At 41.9% G+C, this 18,289-nt stretch overlaps 1 protein-coding gene across 2 annotated transcripts in view; it reads right to left on the reverse strand.

The window, feature by feature from the left end:
- The window catches only part of adgra1 (adhesion G protein-coupled receptor A1), a 659,066-nt gene that overhangs the window by 517,536 nt on the left and 123,241 nt on the right, over positions 1-18,289 (reverse strand). The gene's annotated exons all lie outside the window — the stretch shown is intronic.

Consider the following 18,289-nt stretch of genomic DNA (forward strand, 5'->3'; position numbering starts at 1 on the left):
AGCAAATATTTAATGTTTAAATAGTCTCAATCTAGTTGAATGTGAAATCAATTAATGAAACAATGCATCATTAGCAGACCTGTGCGAATACAGAAGTCATTTTAACAGCCTGTTCATTTATGGTGCAGGAAGCTAAGATGTAAGTTCTTCACTAATAATGGTAAGAATCACTTATCATTTAAAATAAATCTCCTGGAGAAAGTCGAAAGCCTAAACTCACAGTAAGTTAAACGTTTACTGATCCTCCTTGATCCACAAACTGAGAAACTACCCACATCTACTGGTTAATTGTTGACTCTGAAATTACATGTATTGTATTGGTAAAGGATGGTTCAGTTTAGTTTATTGTCACGTGTACCGAGGTATCAATGGATGAATGACAGTACAACATGAAACAAGGATGCACATAAAAAGTAATAATGTATCTCATAATGGAAGCCAAAAAAAGAATTGTAAAGAAATCATAGCTTGAACCACCAAATTGAAATTGCAAGTGGATGGTGACCTGCCATAGAGAACAAACAATGCAGGTTATTTGTCAGTCTAAAAATACAATTGCATGCCTGTAAAATGTGCTGTAAAAAATATCACTGTATTTACTATCACTGAATTTTTAATTATGCCACTAAATGTTCAGCTCCACATTTGTACAAAATTAACAGTTCCAATTTACTCATTCTGGCAAAGGCTGGCTATGAAAAAGCTCAAGGATTCTAACAAGTCTGTAAAAGTTACGAAGCAAATTGCACAAAATTGGCTATTCCAAAACATAGCCAGTCTCCCCCACTGGAAATACTTATTCCCATGTTCTAATTTACAATGAGCTTTGTTCAGACATTATCCCTCTCTTTGCTGATGAAAGTTGGCTTCCTGTTAAGCAATAACTCAACTTTTAAAATCCTCATCTGTGTTTTCATTAATTTTCCATGGTTTTAGCTTTCTCTATTTCTGTAATCACCTTCAGCTTGGAAGTCTCTAAAACTATGTGTATCTAAAATTCAGATTGTTTTGCCCATCTCCAAAGAGCCAACAACTTTGACTCATCCATCATCCTCTCCTAATTATTCCTTAGGCGGATCATCATCTATTCTTCTGCCTTTACTCAATGCTCCTATGAAATGCTTTGAGACAACATGCTTTGCTATGTTAAAACAGTCATAAAAATAGAAATTATGGCTGCCATCACTGAACCATGTGCTTTGCACTAAAAGCATTTTGCTCTTCACTTTGTCGAGTTTTCTGGATTAGCATATTACTTGTCCAATAGGTCAACACTCTTGATTAACAGTGATTAACACTATTGATTATCCATTTAACAGTGTCATCATTCTCATTGGCATCAATCTTGTCAGCACAGCGATAAGGAATTTAATTTAAGTTTCTCATTCTTGCAGAAAGATAAAATTACACCGCGAAGATCACAATCATCATCATCATAATCATACTTTATTAACCAAGTATGTTTTGCAACATACAAGGAATTTGATAAAGGCCAAGTCGTCTTTGACTGTGTCATCAGTCTCAACCTATCCATTATCTTAAAGCAAATACTTATATTTCCTTTATTCTTGTGTACTCATTGTTTTCTTTGAAAGAAAGTTACTTGCTTCGACACTTCTTGTGGCAGCAGCTTCCACATTATTCCACTGTCTGAGGAAGTTTTCTGACCCAAAACATCGCCTATCCTCTTCCTGGATGCTGCCTGACCCACTGAGTTCTTCCAGAGCATTGTGTTTTGCTCATGATTCAAGCATCTATAGTCTCTTGTATCTCCAGCATCAAAACCAGTTTATGAAAAATGTCTGTTGGATACCTTGGTAATCTTCTTGAATTTATCATGTCTATATGCAAGTTTTTCCTGCAAGTGAAATATCCTTTCCACATTTATCATGGCTCATCTGTTCATCATTTCAAAAATCTTTTCTCTCAAAGTAACCAAACCTGTTCAATGGTTCCTGATGGCTAAAATCTCTTGGTTCTGCTACTAATCTTACACATATTTATTTTTTCTATTTTCAGTAACCCTTTAGTTATGTGAAAATAGAATGACATGAGACTTGCATCACAGCATTTACAAATTATTTTTATTACTAAAATACTACTATTTTGCTAATAAAACTACTATCCAGTACATTGAAAGCTTTTGTTCAATTGGTCCTCTACGCCATTAATTTTCTTATGTTCCATAGCCAGAAAGCAATTAAACCTGTTAAACCTGAAAGAAGATGGTGCAATTATTTTTCCCCGCAATTATTGCCGTGGGACAATGTTGCACAGTAACCAAAGACATTTTGAAAGTATATGACATGTACTGAATTACTGCAGCTCTACTCTTGTAGTTATCTTCTGCAAAGAAAACTTTCAGACCAATTAACCCTGACATAAGCATTTGTAAATCACACAGTCATATATATATAGTCTAAGAATGATGGCTGAAAATAATTGATCTTATTCATTATATATATAAATAAGATCAATATTTAATCTCAGACATCTTTCTTGGACTATCCCCTCATTCATGGAGCTTTCTCTCTTGAATTTGTGAATGCGTGCAAAGAATACCCAGGGCCTTAACCCTAATTTTGGAATTTGTCATTATTTTTCTCCTATGGCCCAGAAATGTCCTCATCTGCCAATGACAGTGCAAATTGACCTTCTGTGCACACCCCATTGTCACCTTCCTGCACAGGGCTGCACGATGCTCTGTGGCCACGGCCACTGAACCTGTGCTGTTCCCTTTCCTTTCCTGGTAATGTTGCATCTTTCAATATCTGGTTGGATCTGGGAGGCAAGTGTAGGAGAGGTGTACTGACTGTGTGGGCAGAACTTTGGAAGTGATTGCCCACCATTCTCAAAAGCCGCTGTGTCTCCCTGTCCCTCCAACTCCAGAGGAATCCGCGCCCCCTCATCCGCAACCCGGGTTCCTCTGGAGTTGGAGCGGGGCTGGGCTAGAGTTGCTGCTGGCTGTGAGTCTCTGGGATCTCCGTGCTTGCAGTCGGTGTCCCGTTGATCCTAACATCTCCGGCCACCCCCTGGACTGGAGCTGAGACTGTGAACTGTACCGCCCTTGCCCCCTCCCTCTGCAACTGCAAACAACCCCACAGTTCCCAGTCTCAGCTCCTGGCCGGAGACGTCACAGCCCGAGCTGCGCCCCCTCATCCGCAACCCCAAGAACAAGACGTACCTTGCACACCATCAGCTTCTGTCCCTACGGGGAGCGTGTTCCTCTGGAGTTGGAACGGGGCTGCGCTGCTGCTGGCTGTGGGTCTCTGGGATCTCAGTGCTTGCACTGGGCCTGGGGGTCGGTGTCCCGTTGGTCCTGACATCTCCGGTGACTGGCACTGACCTGCTGGCATCGCCGACGTGAAGACAGTGCAAAGCCCCCGTGCCGGTGCAATGGGCGGGGAGCTGAAGAGGGGAGGGAAGGGGTCACACACATGGCCGGGAAGCAGAGTGGTGTAGGTGGGGTGAAACTGAAGGGAGCGACAATCTGCTGCTGCCTGCCCGCTGAGTTAAAAAGTTCCCACGCAAGACTCACGATACACTGTATATCGTGACCGTGGGAACTTTTTAACTCAGTGGGCAAGCAGCAGCAGATTGTCAATTATTAACCCTCCCGCGCAATTACCTTCTCTTTTATGAATGGGGATTCACAATGTTCATTCAAGATTTAACGGGAAAGCTCGGGAGACGGACAAGTCACTCGCACAAATAACAGAAATGCCGAGTACCCGTGGGAACTCTTTATCTACCCCCCGTTATATCGTGTGATATCGTGCTAGACCACGACCACTTCACTCTGGTTACATCTTGCGTCAAGTCGCCCCGTGAGAAAGCGCTTTAACAGTGTAGATTGGTTTTGTTTTGTTTTGTTATTCCCCTCTACTGTAGCAATTATTTAAAATGTATCCTTTATAAATTTATCTGATCTCTGGCCATCATGCTTTCATTTCTTCCTCTAATTTGTCCTTTTACTCTCTATTTCTGATTCCTTTACAGTTCAGTTTCTATAATTTCTATCAGCTCTCTGCCATTGAATGTTATCATTTTAAAGTTTACAATTTACACTCTCAGCAATCTCAGACATCATTGCCAATTGAACAATGGTCATGGTCCAATTCATGTGCAATTTATATCATTTAGTTCTTGAATCCTGACAATATCTTTGCAGGACCTCTCCTTAATGGTTTTTTTCTGTTGTGAGTTTTAACATAAAGAGCAAAAGCTGAATACTCCCCAATTCCTATCAGAATGTTTTCCAGCTACCTCAAGGTGTGGCACACCTAGTAGAGCTGCAGCCGCGTAACCCCAGTAACCCAAGTTCACTCCTACTGTCTGTCTGCAGTCTGCACAGGCAAAGTTGCACAGCGGTAGAGTTGCTGCCTTACAGCGCCAGAGACTTGGGTTCAATTCTGACCAGGGTTGCAGTTTGTTTGGAGATGTATGTTCTACCCGTGACCTGTGTGGGTTTTCTCCGGATGCTCCCAAACCCCAAAGCCATACAGGTTTTCAGGCTAATTGGCTTTGTAGTGGTGAAATTGGAGGGGGGGTAGGCGGGAGGATGGGGGAGAGAGTGGGGGAGAGGGTGTGGGGAGAGGGTGTGTGGAGAGGGTGGGGGAGAGGGTGGGGGAGAGGGTGAGGGAGAGGAGGAGAGGGGGTAGAGAGGGGGGATGGAGGGGGGGTGGAGGGTGAGGGGGAGGGGGAGGGGGGAGAGAGGAGGGGGATAGGAGGGAGAGAGGGGGGAGAGAGGGGCGGACAGAGAGGGGAGGAGAGGGGGGAGAGGGGCGAGAGGTGGGAGGAGAGGGGGGAGAGAGGAGGGGAGGAGTGGGTGAGAGAGGAGGGGGAGAGGATAGCAGCGGGGAGGAGTGGTTAGCAGCGGGGAGGAGTGGTTAGCAGCGGGTGGGAGCGGGGGGGGGGGAGGCGGGTGTCACCAAAGGACTGAGAGTTCGGTGGAGGTGGAGACATCACTCACAGCACGTGAAAAACAGCTCTGGCACAATAACCAACCTCTCACACACCCACACACACACTAACCACCCCCTCCCCCCCCCACACACACACAATATCCTCCCCCATTGATATGATATTAATATTATTAATTTGCTCCTTTTACCCCATGCCCCGCCCTATCCACCCATGCATAGGCCCCAACTCGCAGGCACAGCTAGAGAGGGAGGGGAATAGAGAGAGAGGGTCACAGAGGCACAGAGAAGGACACAGAGGCACAGAGAAGGACACGGAGGCACAGAGAAGGACACGGAGGCACAGAGAAGGACACAGAGGCACAGAGAAGGACACAGAGGCACAGAGAAGGACACAGAGGCACTCAGAGGGACAGAGAGGGACACAGAGAGGGAGACGGGCACAGAGAGGGACACAGAGAGGGACACAGAGGCACAGAGAGGGACACAGATGCAGGGGAGCTTGCTGCCTTTTGGAGCTGGGGTTTCCGGGTGTCCGCTGCCTTTTGGAGCTGGGTTTTCCAATTTGCGGCGTCTTTTGAGTGGGCAGCCCCGCTGCTGCGAGCGGGCGGACGGTCAAAAGTAGCGGAGGGCCGGCCGATCGTGGCTTCCGCGAGGGGAAGCCCACCCACACGCGTGACAGGCGATCGGGTGGGGGAGACGGAGAGGAGGTCGTCCCCCGTGATGGCCAGAGATCGCCAGGTGGGATCCGGATCACCAGCGAGGAGAAGGCATCATGATTCCCCGAGTCCCTGTGATCGAAGCGCTCTGGGTGCTCGTGAGTGCCCGGGAGTGCTCGGGGGCCAATTTGCTCGTTCTTTCTGTGTCTTTTGAAGAACCGGGGGTGAGGGGGTTAGAGGGGGAGGGAGGGGGAGGGGGGGAGGCGTCACTTGCTGCGCGTGGAACATAGCACAGCAGGCCACGAGTAGCAGAGCCATTGTGATGTCAGCAGCGAGACCATCTCGTTTATTTACCAAGTTATTTGAAATTTTTGAACATTTTCATAAATAACTCGAGAAATAATACATCAAATTTTCAGATGAGGCAATTTTTCACATCAGGGCATAAATCTCTATCGGAATATGTAAAAATTTAACCGTTATCGCGTTGTGTTTTCGAGGAGATGTGAAACGCACCCGAACATCACACGTAAATACACATCCAAGATCAGAGTTTTATAAGCATAAAGATAAGATAAGATAAGATTTTGTGTTTATAAATATAGTATACGCCTGGTCAATTGCACCTACCCTCATTCATTTCCTTCACCCGCCCCTCCTTGCACCTGCGCTTTCCCCCAGTGTGTCTACTTTAGAGCTAATTCTGCAGTAATTACTGAACATTATATGGTGATGAGGGACGGGGTTAGATTGGAGATGTGGGATGGAGGCGTTTCATAAACTGCTGCCTGTGAAAAGACAAACTGGATTGATATATACTCCTCGTGTTATTGTGCGGGGATCATTGGTCGACGCAGAAGCGATGGGCCGAAGGGTCTGCGTCCAAGCTGTATCTCTAAACTAAACTAAACTTAAACTAAACTAATCTCACTTGGCCAATCTTTCCCTCTCTTCCTGAAAATCATTGCAATTCTCAGTTACTTTTCTGAATTTTGTACTGTCTGCAAATTTTACAACACTCACCTTTGTACCCAAGTCCTGAGCAATAACATACATCAGAAAACTTTCGGCAATGCTCCCCTCAAACAAATGTTCAACACTGCACTGAGTTTTACCCCTTAGCCGATATCATTCCCATGCTGTCGCTATCTGTTTAATCTCGCATGCTTCAATGTACCTGACAAGTCTATCGTGTGGGCATAATAGCCTTTCAGTATGTCAAGTTTTGAAACAGATGCAAATGGAACACTCACGAGTTCATTCATGTGGAAAATGGGGCAAAAGTATTATTTTCAAAGCATGTTTGTAACTATTGAAAGTTCTCTGCTGTACACCAATTTTCCTACAGCTGTTTAGAATTAAATACATTTTTCCAAGAGCACCACGATACACGATGCCTCCATGGGGGTTACACCTCCTCACCAAGTGACAGAAATCTGCAATTTATCAAACCAAAATTAAAAAAATACATACATACTTTCCTCCAGGACCCTTTGCAGCATGGACTATTTCCTGATTGAAACAGCAGGCAGATCTCTAAATACTATGCTCAGCTAAAGGTTGTGCAATACTGCCTAGTTGGCTCGCCCTCCCCAACCATGGGGAAATACTCCTGTTCAAAATTTTGATGTCTCAAGCACAAAATAAAATCACTGAAGCCTACACTGACCTATAAATCTGTGCAAAGCTGCATATTGTTGGAAAGGATTGCAGCTTGAAATCTAATCCAGACCCTTGGTGGAATAGATTTCAAGTTTGCCTCCAAGTGGGTGGAGATACTGCTATGTATATTCAGTCAGACATTGAGGTAGCCATTTTCGTCGACTCCTGCGGTGCTTTAGCTCTGTCCAAAATACTATTAAAATCATATTTTAGTCGACCTTGATATATTTATAACTTCAAAGCTACAACAAAATTGGGCAATATATTCACCATAAGTGATATGAGATGCAGGATTCCAATAAAACATGGCATATGTTAAAACACATTTTGTAAAAATCTATTTTCCTACATGATGGAAGTCTAATGAGATCATTTATTTCAAAGTAATCTAATATGACAAATAATTTATACAATTTAGTATCAATTTTCATTTCACCACCATAACATATTTGTACAAGTGGAAAGAACTGGAGGAATGCATCTTTCGCCTGAGTAATCATTTGTGTTGTATGTGGCTTAAAGAAGTCGGGTTATATTGGCGCTGCTTCAGTGACTAGTTCAGACTTTGCTATATATTTTATCCATTAACATGATAAATACAAATTCTTGACTGCGGCACAACAATAATAGACTGTGTCCAATTAAAGTGAAGATTCTCACCTATAATTGAATCTGTGCACCAATAATATTGTAAATATTACGCATTAAATAGGCTTGAAAATCATTATTTTTCATGTGAAACATTGATGGAGATCAGAGAAAATTGGCTTTTATTAGCATCCCAAAAATGGAATGTGAATCAGACACAAATAGATGTGGAAGATTAAGAAAAAAACAAAGTTCCAATAAAACTAAAAGAAAGCCCATTTAAATAAGATTGATTTACATGCTATACGTACTTTTCTAATCTGTTGCTGGAAAGGGTCAATCAATTTCTTTAGCTCAGTTAAGGAGAGTAAGAGCAACCCACTGGATATCTGTTCAGAATTACAGGCTCGTGGCATACAAATCACAAGCAAAATGTTGACCTTGCAGTTCATTCTTTGACTGTGATCTCATAATTTAAGAGTCATACCAACATTCGCCTATATCTCTGATTCAATGTAACATATTTTGACTCTTTATACAAAACATTGGGCCTAACTTTACTAAAACTTCACACCACAATGATAGTGCTTTCACAGTGTTTACCAATATTATGATCGAGAAACTCCATGAAAATGGCATAAGCAAATTAAGCCTATGTTTACATCGTGTCATAATTTCCTGAAATGTTTGTGCTGCTGCACAGTGGCCCTTGATCAAAATATTGAAACTAATTATTAATGTAATCCTTCTTTTCTAACTAGATTGAGTTTTCCATATTATTGATATTACAATTGCCACAGTCAGAGCAGTGCTGGCAGCCTAGAATTAGTTAAATATTCAGTGAACGAATATTCAAGTTCAAGTTCAAGTTCAAGTTCAAGTTCAAGTGAGTTTATTGTCATGTGTCCCTGTATAGGACAATGAAATTCTTGCTTTGCTTAAGCACACAGAAAATAGTAGGCATTTACTACAAAACAGATAAATGTGTCCATATACCATGATATAAATATATACACACATGAATAAATAAACTGATAAAGTGCAAATAGCAGAAAGTGGTTATTAATAATCAGAGTTTTGTCCGAGCCAGGTTTAATAGCCTGATGGCTGTGGGGAAGTAGCTATTCCTGAATCTGGTTGTTGCAGTCTTCAGGCTCCTGTACCTTCTACCTGAAGGTAGCAGGGAGATGAGTGTGTGGCCAGGATGGTGTGGGTCTTTGATGATACTGCCAGCTTTTTTGAGGCAGCGACTGCGATAAATCCCCTCGATGGAAGGAAGGTCAGAGCCGATGATGGACTGGGCAGTGTTTACTACTTTTTGTAGTCTTTTCCTCTCCAGGGCACTCAAATTGCCGAACCAAGCCACGATGCAACCGGTCAGCATGCTCTCTACTGTGCACCTGTAGAAGTTAGAGAGAGTCTTCCTTGACAAACCGACTCTCCTTAATCTTCTCAGGAAGTAGAGGCGCTGATGAGCTTTTTTAATAATTGGGTTAGTGTTCTCGGACCAGGAAAGATCTTCAGAGATGTGCACGCCCAGGAATTTGAAGTTCTTGACCCTTTCAACCATCGACCCATTGATATAAATGGGGCTGTGGGTCCCCCTCCTACTCCTTCCAAAGTCCACAATCAGTTCCTTGGTTTTGCTGGTGTTGAGGGCCAGGTTATTGTGCTGGCACCATATGGACAGTTGCTCGATCTCCCTTCTATATTCTGACTCATCCCCATCAGTGATACGCCCCACAATAGTGGTGTCGTCTGCGAACTTGATGATGGAGTTCGCACTGTGGTTGGCTACGCAGTCATGGGTATAGAGTGAGTACAGCAGGGGGCTGAGCCCGCAACCTTGAGGTGCTCCCGTGCTGATTGTTATCGAGGCTGACACATTTCCACCAATACGAACAGACTGTGGACTGTGGATGAGGAAGTCGAGGATCCAGTTGCAGAGGGATGCGCAGAGACCCAGTTCTGCGAGTTTGGTAACCAGTTTGGAGAGGATGATTGTGTTGAATGCCGAGCTGTAATCGATGAATAACAGCCTGACATATGAGTTTTTGTTGTCCAAGTGGTCCAGTGCGGAGTGGAGGGCCAGCGAGATCGCATCCACCATTGATCTGTTGTGGCGGTAAGCGAACTGCAGTGGGTCCAGGTTTTTGTCGAGGTAGGAGTTGATTTGCTCCATGATCAGCCTCTCAAAGCACTTCATCACCACCGGCGTTAGTGCCACTGGTCGATAGTCATTGAGGCATGTCACTCATCATCATCTGTAATTCGTCCAACAACGGTGGTGTCATTGGCGAACTTGAGGATGGAGTTCGCACTCTGTCTGGCAACATAATTGTGAATATAGAGTGAGTAGAGCAGGGGACTAAGCACACAACATTGAGGTGCTCCCGTACTATTGAGGAAGAAGTGTTTTTGTCAATTTAAACAGACTGTGGTCATTTGATGAGGAAGTCGAGGATCCTGTTGCAGGTTGAATATGTTGCCTATGGTAACAATGTAAATTAATTTTAAAGGGAATTTATTGGAATATTAAACTAATTAACAAAATAAGTGTTTAATGACCGCAGGCATATTGTAATTTCTCCAGTTCAATATTTTTTTAATATTAAAAAATGTATGATTAAAAGTTACTGAATTTATGAACTAACTATGGATTGGAATTAATAACATTATCTAGCTTAGGACTGTGCTCAGTATAAGAAACAACTTTTCTCTATTTTCTACCATTCCAGGTGCCCATCGATAGATCTGTACGATATTTTTAATACAAATTCATGGCTCAAATTCAGTTGCCCAGTCAGTTGACTGAGAGTTGATCGGGAACCATCTGAGTATTTCACAACCAAAAGCCTTGGATGAACCAGGAGATCTTCTGAGGAAAGATCCCGGCCATTCAAGTCTGGCGAAGCAGAGTTGTACAAGAAATTTATAGACTACAGCTCAGCCTTCAATACCATCAATACAAATCAAAGCTAGTTACCAAACTCACGGAACTGGGTCTCTGTGCATCTCTCTGCAACTGGATCCTCGACTTCTTCATCAAATGACCACAGTCTGTTTAAATTGACAAAAACACTTCTTCCTCAATAGTGCGGGAGCACCTCAATGTTGTGTGCTTAGTCCCCTGCTCTACTCACTCTATATTCACAATTATCTTGCCAGACAGAGTGCGAACTCCATCCTCAAGTTCGCCAATGACACCACCGTTGTTGGACGAATTACAGATGATGATGAGTCAGAGCACAGAAGTGAGATCGATCGACTGATCAAATGGTGCCAGCACAACAACCTGGCTCTCAATATCGGTAAAACCAATTAACTGATTGTGGACTTTGGAAGAGGAAGGATGAGGACCCATAACACTGTCTATATTGATGGGATGATGATGGAGAGAGTCAAAAGCTTTAAATTCCTGGACGTGGATATTTCTTAAGATCTTTCCTGGACCCAGCACACTGATGCAATTATATAGAAAGCACATCAACGCCTCTACTTCCTGAGAAGATTACGGAGATTCGGTATGTCAGAGAGGATTCTCTTGAACTTCTACAGGTGCACAGTAGAGAGCATATTGACTGGTTGCATCACAGCCTGGTACATAAACTGAAATGCACGGGAGCGAAGAAGACTGCCAAAAGCTGTGAACACTGGCCAGTCCATCATGGTTTCTGACCTCCCTACCATTAAAGGGATTTAGTTTGTTTTTTATGTGCATGCATGTGTGTGTACAGTATATATATATATGTATATATATGCACACTAAACTATTTTTTCTCATTGATTATATTGTTTACAGTGTACTATGTTTACATATTCTGTTGTGCTGCTGCAAGTATGAATTTCATTGTTCTAATTGGGACATATGACAATAAAACACTCTTGACACAGATTAGATGTCCTGCTTGTACATCATTGGATTATCAGTTAGAGACACTGCTCCTAAACACAATCCTATTAAATAAACTATTTTTATGTTCAGTTTCCCTTACTCATCACTGTCAATTTTTCAGTGGGGTGAGACTGTACCCCCGTGGGTCAATTCTTAACTTTAGGGTTATACTCCAAGTATTACCACCCTGAGCTTCTGTTCCTCCCCCTTCCCGCCTCCCCCTTCTCACTCCCCCCTCCCCCCTCACTACCATTACCACAGGTGTCCTTAAGCGGCCTTCAAAGGACTTCAATATATATTTTTTATGTCCCTGATGATTGGAGATATTTAAAAACGGTTATAATTTAATTTAACAACAATTGAAAAATACTTCAGTATTTTCATAAAATATGAGATTAAGTTGAAACTTCAAATGTAAAGTGAAATAAACTAATCAGTTGCTACATATGCTGGCCATGCTTGGCAAAAGTTGGTGGCTTCATCATGTAGTGCATCTCACCCGTCATCTCAGGACATACATACTTTCCCAGGAAACAGCTGCACAATCTGACCTCTGCCTCAATTTGAACTTCCTTGCAATATGCAAAGGGCAGACTGGAGCTGGCTCATGACAAGGCACTGAAAGTTCTCTATGGAACTGCTAACAATACCTTATTCTGCTCTTTCTCAACTCACTTGCTACTGGAATCTGCATCATTGACTTTTGTTACCTCTGCACTGGACGATGTTATTGTACTCTTTACTGGAACCCCATCTTCCATCCTCCTTTAACAATTGCATCAAAAGTCCACAGTCAATACATAAATTAGTACCAAATTCTATCTGACTAGTCCTTACCAATTAGCAATAGTATGAACTGGATTATTCTTACTAATTAAAAACATCTTCATTCTTGTTTTCAAATGATCCTATCTATACAAGTATCCCCAATTTTCCAATTCATTGAAATACATTGGCTACTCTAACTTGAATCTTTTGCTCATCCCAGATTTTAATGTTTTACGAAGAGGAGATGTATTGTGTAATTTGCTATTTCTGTCTTAATGCTCTGCGTATTGCAACTACCACATTATACTGACTATCTTCTTTTGACAATATTCTCACTGTCTAACTGCTTCTATTCAAGTACTGACCAGATAACATTTCCAGTCTATTCCCTCGGTTGTTCCTGTCCTACCCTATCAGAGTTATCCCCTTAGCCACCCCCTCCATCCCTCCCTCCCCCCTCCTGTATCTTACCAAGCTATTTATTTTTCTTCCCAATTCTGACAAAGGGTCTTTGACCTGAAATGTTACCTCTCTTTCTCTTCCCACTTATGTTGCCTGATCAACTGGATACTTCTGGCACTTTCCTAATTTTAAATTTCCAACATCTCCAGTATTTATTTTTATTTTCAATTACAAATTACTATTGAGCTCTGGTATATTTAATGTATATAAATCAAGAAGACAAAAACTGGGCAAAATGCTCAAGTTCTGAACACCATTGATAAAGGAAATACGTTTCACTTGGTTAATGAGCCATGAACTAGAGGTAACGGTTTCTAAATAAGAAGTAAATCATTTAAAGCTAAAATGGGGACAAATTTCCTCACACAAAGGATGGAGAATCTGTGGAATTCTCTATTCCAGAAGGCAATGGGAACTCATTCCTGAAATGCGCTGAAAACAAAGATTGATAGATTTTTTTAGATAAAAGGATTCAAACATTATGGGGTATGGCAGGGTTGAGTGAGGGGATTTTTAATGAATGAGAGATCAGACAAGGGGAACTGTCTACTCCTGCTTCCATTTATTGTGAACTTAAGTTATATGCCCAGAATTGCACCAGGCTCCTGAATCTATTACTTTGTCTAGCCTTTTTCACAAATTCACTTTAAATTACCAAGCATAACATTTTTGACTGACCATGACAATTGAATAGCATCTTTGAAAAGGGCAGTTTTCTTTCAACTAAATATCTCTTCATATATTTCAGAAAAATAATATTGTATTATTGTATTTATATATCCAGGAATGGATTGATAAGCTATTTTGATATGTTTAACTCATCACTTGTAAATAATTGCCTTTAAGTGCTAAATAGCTTAGAAGACCATTTACTAGTTTCACCTGTGCATAGCATTTAGTTGCTCAATAACTTAATTACGGTTTAATTATAATAGGTGTTGGTTTTGTTACCTCTGCAGCTAAAAACAGTAATTAATTCTAAAAGGCTTCTTTCCAGGGAAATTAGCACAAACTCATGATAATGACTCAGCTGAAATTTGGGAGGAACATGTTTTGTGAATGGGGTGAGCTTGTGTTATAATTTATTTTAAACTCATCTCAAACATCATACAAACATAATTTGCACTGGATACAGTTTGTGTCTGAGATTTCTCAGTCTGTTTTTCCTGAATTAGGGAGAATTTTCCTGGGAAAACCAGCGGAAGCACTTTTGCAAGCTGACTGTATGCTGTACATGCAACAGTTCATTATGGTAATTGTAGCTGTTGGAGGCAACTTTAAAAATATCCCCAGTCCAGATGAATTCTAATTTTGCTTTTGAATGTTAATACATGTGTTACAAGAATGGAATTAATTGCCAGGGTCAGCGTTTGAATCAAGTGAACATATTTAGGCAGGCTCCTCCATAAGTTTGTAATTATGCATGTAAAGCTATTGAAGCAAACAATAAAAGTAAAACCACAACCCTAACTTGGAGGTGACAAATAATTACACATTTCAACATGTCTAGGGTTGCAACAGCAGCATTCACCACTGTTACAATTTGATAGCTAGCTTAATTTGTCTGCCAACAAATCCAGCTGGTATAATTCATTATACTGTGTGTTGTGTTATTCTTTACCAGAGTTAGATAATGCACACATGCTGAGCTTATTCCACTTAACCCAATTTGCAGCTGAAAAAGTCTATCCAACCCCATGAACGATTGGTAAACAGTCGAGTTCCATCATGATGCATATTGCAAATTATGTCAGGAAAGAAATGTGAAAAGCTATTTTCCATTAATCATCACTAGAACCTTTCTCATTAGCAGATATGTCTACTAATCTGAGGACACAAGTTTAAGCTAAGATGTAGGAGATTTAGAGTGGAGCCACTAAGAATTTCAGATGCAGAAATCTTGTGCAAAAGACAAAGTGCTGGAGTAAATCAGCAGGTCAGGCAGTATCTCTGGAGGAAGTGAATTGGTGACATTTTGGGCCGTAACCCTTCTTTAGAATGACTATAGTAGGAGCTGGAAAAGAGGTAGGGGCAAGAAAAAGTCTGGTCAGTAATAGCTAAGAGGGCATTTGATTGGAGCATGGGTGGACAAAGATTAGAGGTGAAAAGGAAACAAAACAGTGACAAAAGAGGATGAAAGGAGACAAAAGGGAATCAAGGAGACAAAAGGTGTCAGATAGAGAAGACTGAGTAAAATGTAAAGCCAAGGGGGAAGGAAACGAGTAAAGGGGTATGGAAGAATGGTAGAGTGGGAGAAATGGGTGTGCACTGGGATGGGCAGCACAGGAAAGAGTGGGAAAAAAATATTATTTTTTTGCTATAATTGGAGAACCCAAGCGGAATATGAAGTGCTGTTCTTCCAATTCGCCTGTTGCTTCACTGGCAATGAAGGAGACACAGAACAGGAAGATTGGTATGGGAATGGGAAGGTAAGATAAAATGATTAGCATCTCTGACTCGCCAAGGAGATCCAACAAGCCTTGGCAGATCGAACACATGTTCACCAAAACAGTTGCCAAGTCCACGCTTGGTCTCGCCGATGTAAAGGAGGCCACATGGGGCAGATGAAGTTAGTAGTAGATGAGGTTAGTGGAGGTACACTTACATGTGAACCTCAAAGTACTGTTGGGGTTGTTAGCTACCCATCCATGATATCTTTTTTCTTTAGTAAATGTGGTTTCTCCCTGCAGTTGTGGATAGATCTCTCACCCGTGTCTCCTCCATGTCCCATAGTTTTGCTTTTACTACCCCCCCCTCCCCCATACATAACAAGGATAGAGTTCCCCTATTTCTTACCTTTCACACCATCAGCTTCCACATCCAGCACATTAGACTTCAACATCTCTGTCACCTTTGATATAATCCACCATGTCATACAATCCCATTCCCACCCCTTTCTGCTTTCCGTTGAAACCACTCCCTCTGCAACTCCTTGGTCATTAATCCCTTCCCATCCAAACTATCCCCATCCCAAGTATTTTCTCCTGCAATCGCTGGAGATGTAACACCTGTCCCTAAACCTCCAAGCAGCTCTTACTGGTGAATCAAAGTTGCATATGCACCTCCACTAACCTCATCTACTACGTTCGGAGTTCCTGATATAGCCACTTTTCCAGCAGTGAGACCAAGCATAAACTTTCATCTTGAGCATTTGTCCACCCGCCTCCAATCAAAAACCCTGTCATCTCTATCCACCTATCACTCGCCACGTTTTGTCCTGCGCCTACATTTTTTACAGCTTTCTTTTCCCTATTCTAATCAGTCTGAAATAGGAGGCTCGACCCAAAATGTTACTTATCCAGGTCCTCTGGTGATGCTGCCTGACCCCATGAGTTACTCCAGCACTTTGTCTTTTGCGGGAGATTTAGAGTGATAGTTACACCACACCGAAGCAGATCCTTTAGCCCAACTTGTCCATGTCAACCGATTTGACGGAGGCAGCCAGATTAATTTTCCTGGGTCTGGTCCTTATCCCTTGAAACTTTTGCTATCCATGTACCTGTCTAAAAGACTTTTGATAGTACCTGCCTCTACAGCATTCTCTGGCAGCATGTTACCTATATCCATGTGTGAAAAACATTGGCCCTCAGATTATGTTGAATCCTCTAGTTTTAAACTCCCCTGCCCTGGGAAAAAGACTGTAACCATCTCCCTTATCAATACCCCCTCACCACTATTATCTATATAATTAAAACTCTGATCTTGACCACTTCCTGTTTGCACTGCATATTGATTTTAGAAAAAACGCTACCACTTACAGCTGTGATTTTTGGCCATCTTATTCAGTCCCCCTCTGCTGCACAGGACAAGAGGAATTTTCCCATTGGTGAAAAAGAAAGACTTATTAATGTTTTAAAAATGTTGAGATTCTCTCACCTGTGAATCATGCCATGAAGGCCACGCCCCTTCTGGTGGGAGGGGGAGGGACTATAAAACCCAGAAGTATGGAGGTGCCTCAGTTCTCTGCAAGATGAGGGAGAGGTCACAGCTCTCTGTCTGAGCTGTGAATAATACTGAACACATGTCTACTAAATTGTGAGTGGTTTTACTGACCTGTCAGTGCCCTTAATGTGGTTTGAAAATGTGGTTTGAAAATGCAAAAGTGTTTTTTGTTTTGAACATGCAAAAGTGTTTTTTGTGTTTGAAAATGCAAGAGGTTTTTTTTGTTTGAAAATGCTAAAGGTGTTTTTTTTGTTTGAAAATGCTAAAGGTGTTTTTTTGGTTTGAAAATGCTAAAGGTGTTTTTTTGGTTTGAAAAATGCTGAAGGTGTTTTTTTGGTTTGAAAATGCAAAAGTTGTTTTTGGTTTGAAAATGCAAAAGGTGTTTTTGGTTTGAAAATGTCAAGGCTGTTTGTGCCTTATTGGAAAGTGGGTGTTGCCTTATTGAAAAGCGGGGGTTGCCTTATTGAAAAGTGGGGGCTGCCTTATTGAAAAGTGGGTGTTGCCTTATTGAAAAGCGGGGGTTGCCTTATTGAAAAGTGGGGGCTGCCTTATTGAAAAGTGGGTGTTGCCTTATTGAAAAGCGGGTGTTGTCTTATTGAAAAGTGGTCTTGAATTTGGTGACTTTGCACCCTGCTTGAAGTGGTAGAAAACTGCACTTGAGTTTGGTGGCCTTGCATCCTGGCTGAAGTGGCATGAAACTGCACTTGAGTTTGGTGGCCTTGCACCCTGCCTGAAGTGGCATTTCAAGGAATAGCCGTGGGTCAACTGCCAGCCCACCAGCCGTGAGTGAGGTGCCAGCACACCAGGCTTGAATGACTGAGCCGCCAGCCCAAGAAACCATTCGGCCCACAATGTCAATGTCCATTCGGCCCCCTCTGGAAACCAGTCCCTTCAGCCCACACCCATACTTGCGCTTGAGAAAGTCCCCCCAATATTGGAATTGGTGGAGAGGAGGAATATTGCATTGGGGGACCAGCCCTCCCGTGTGATGCTTGGACCCACTTAGTCTAGTATATACCTATACCTATCAGGAGAGGATTTAAGGATAAGATTTTTTTCCCAAACGATGAATAAAATATGGAACAACTTTGTCAGGAGCTGGTGGAGGCAACTCCTTCCACAATTTTTAAGTAGTATTTAGATTAAATCCTTGATACTCCATAGCAGAGAAAGCTATAGACCCACTGATGGAAAATGGGATTAATAAAAATACACACTTGAAGGGCCAATTTCCGTACTGTATGACCATGCCTTAAAAATGTTAGTCAATGCTCACAAACATATCAACATGAAACATGAATGCCTGCAAATCCCACATATCTTGAATGAATAATAAAACATTATAGGAATGACATGTAGGCTTTGGAGAGGGTGAATAACATGTTCATTGG

This window comes from Amblyraja radiata, chromosome 15 (genome assembly GCF_010909765.2).
Source record: "Amblyraja radiata isolate CabotCenter1 chromosome 15, sAmbRad1.1.pri, whole genome shotgun sequence".
In the NCBI taxonomy this organism is placed as follows: Eukaryota; Metazoa; Chordata; class Chondrichthyes; order Rajiformes; family Rajidae; genus Amblyraja; species Amblyraja radiata.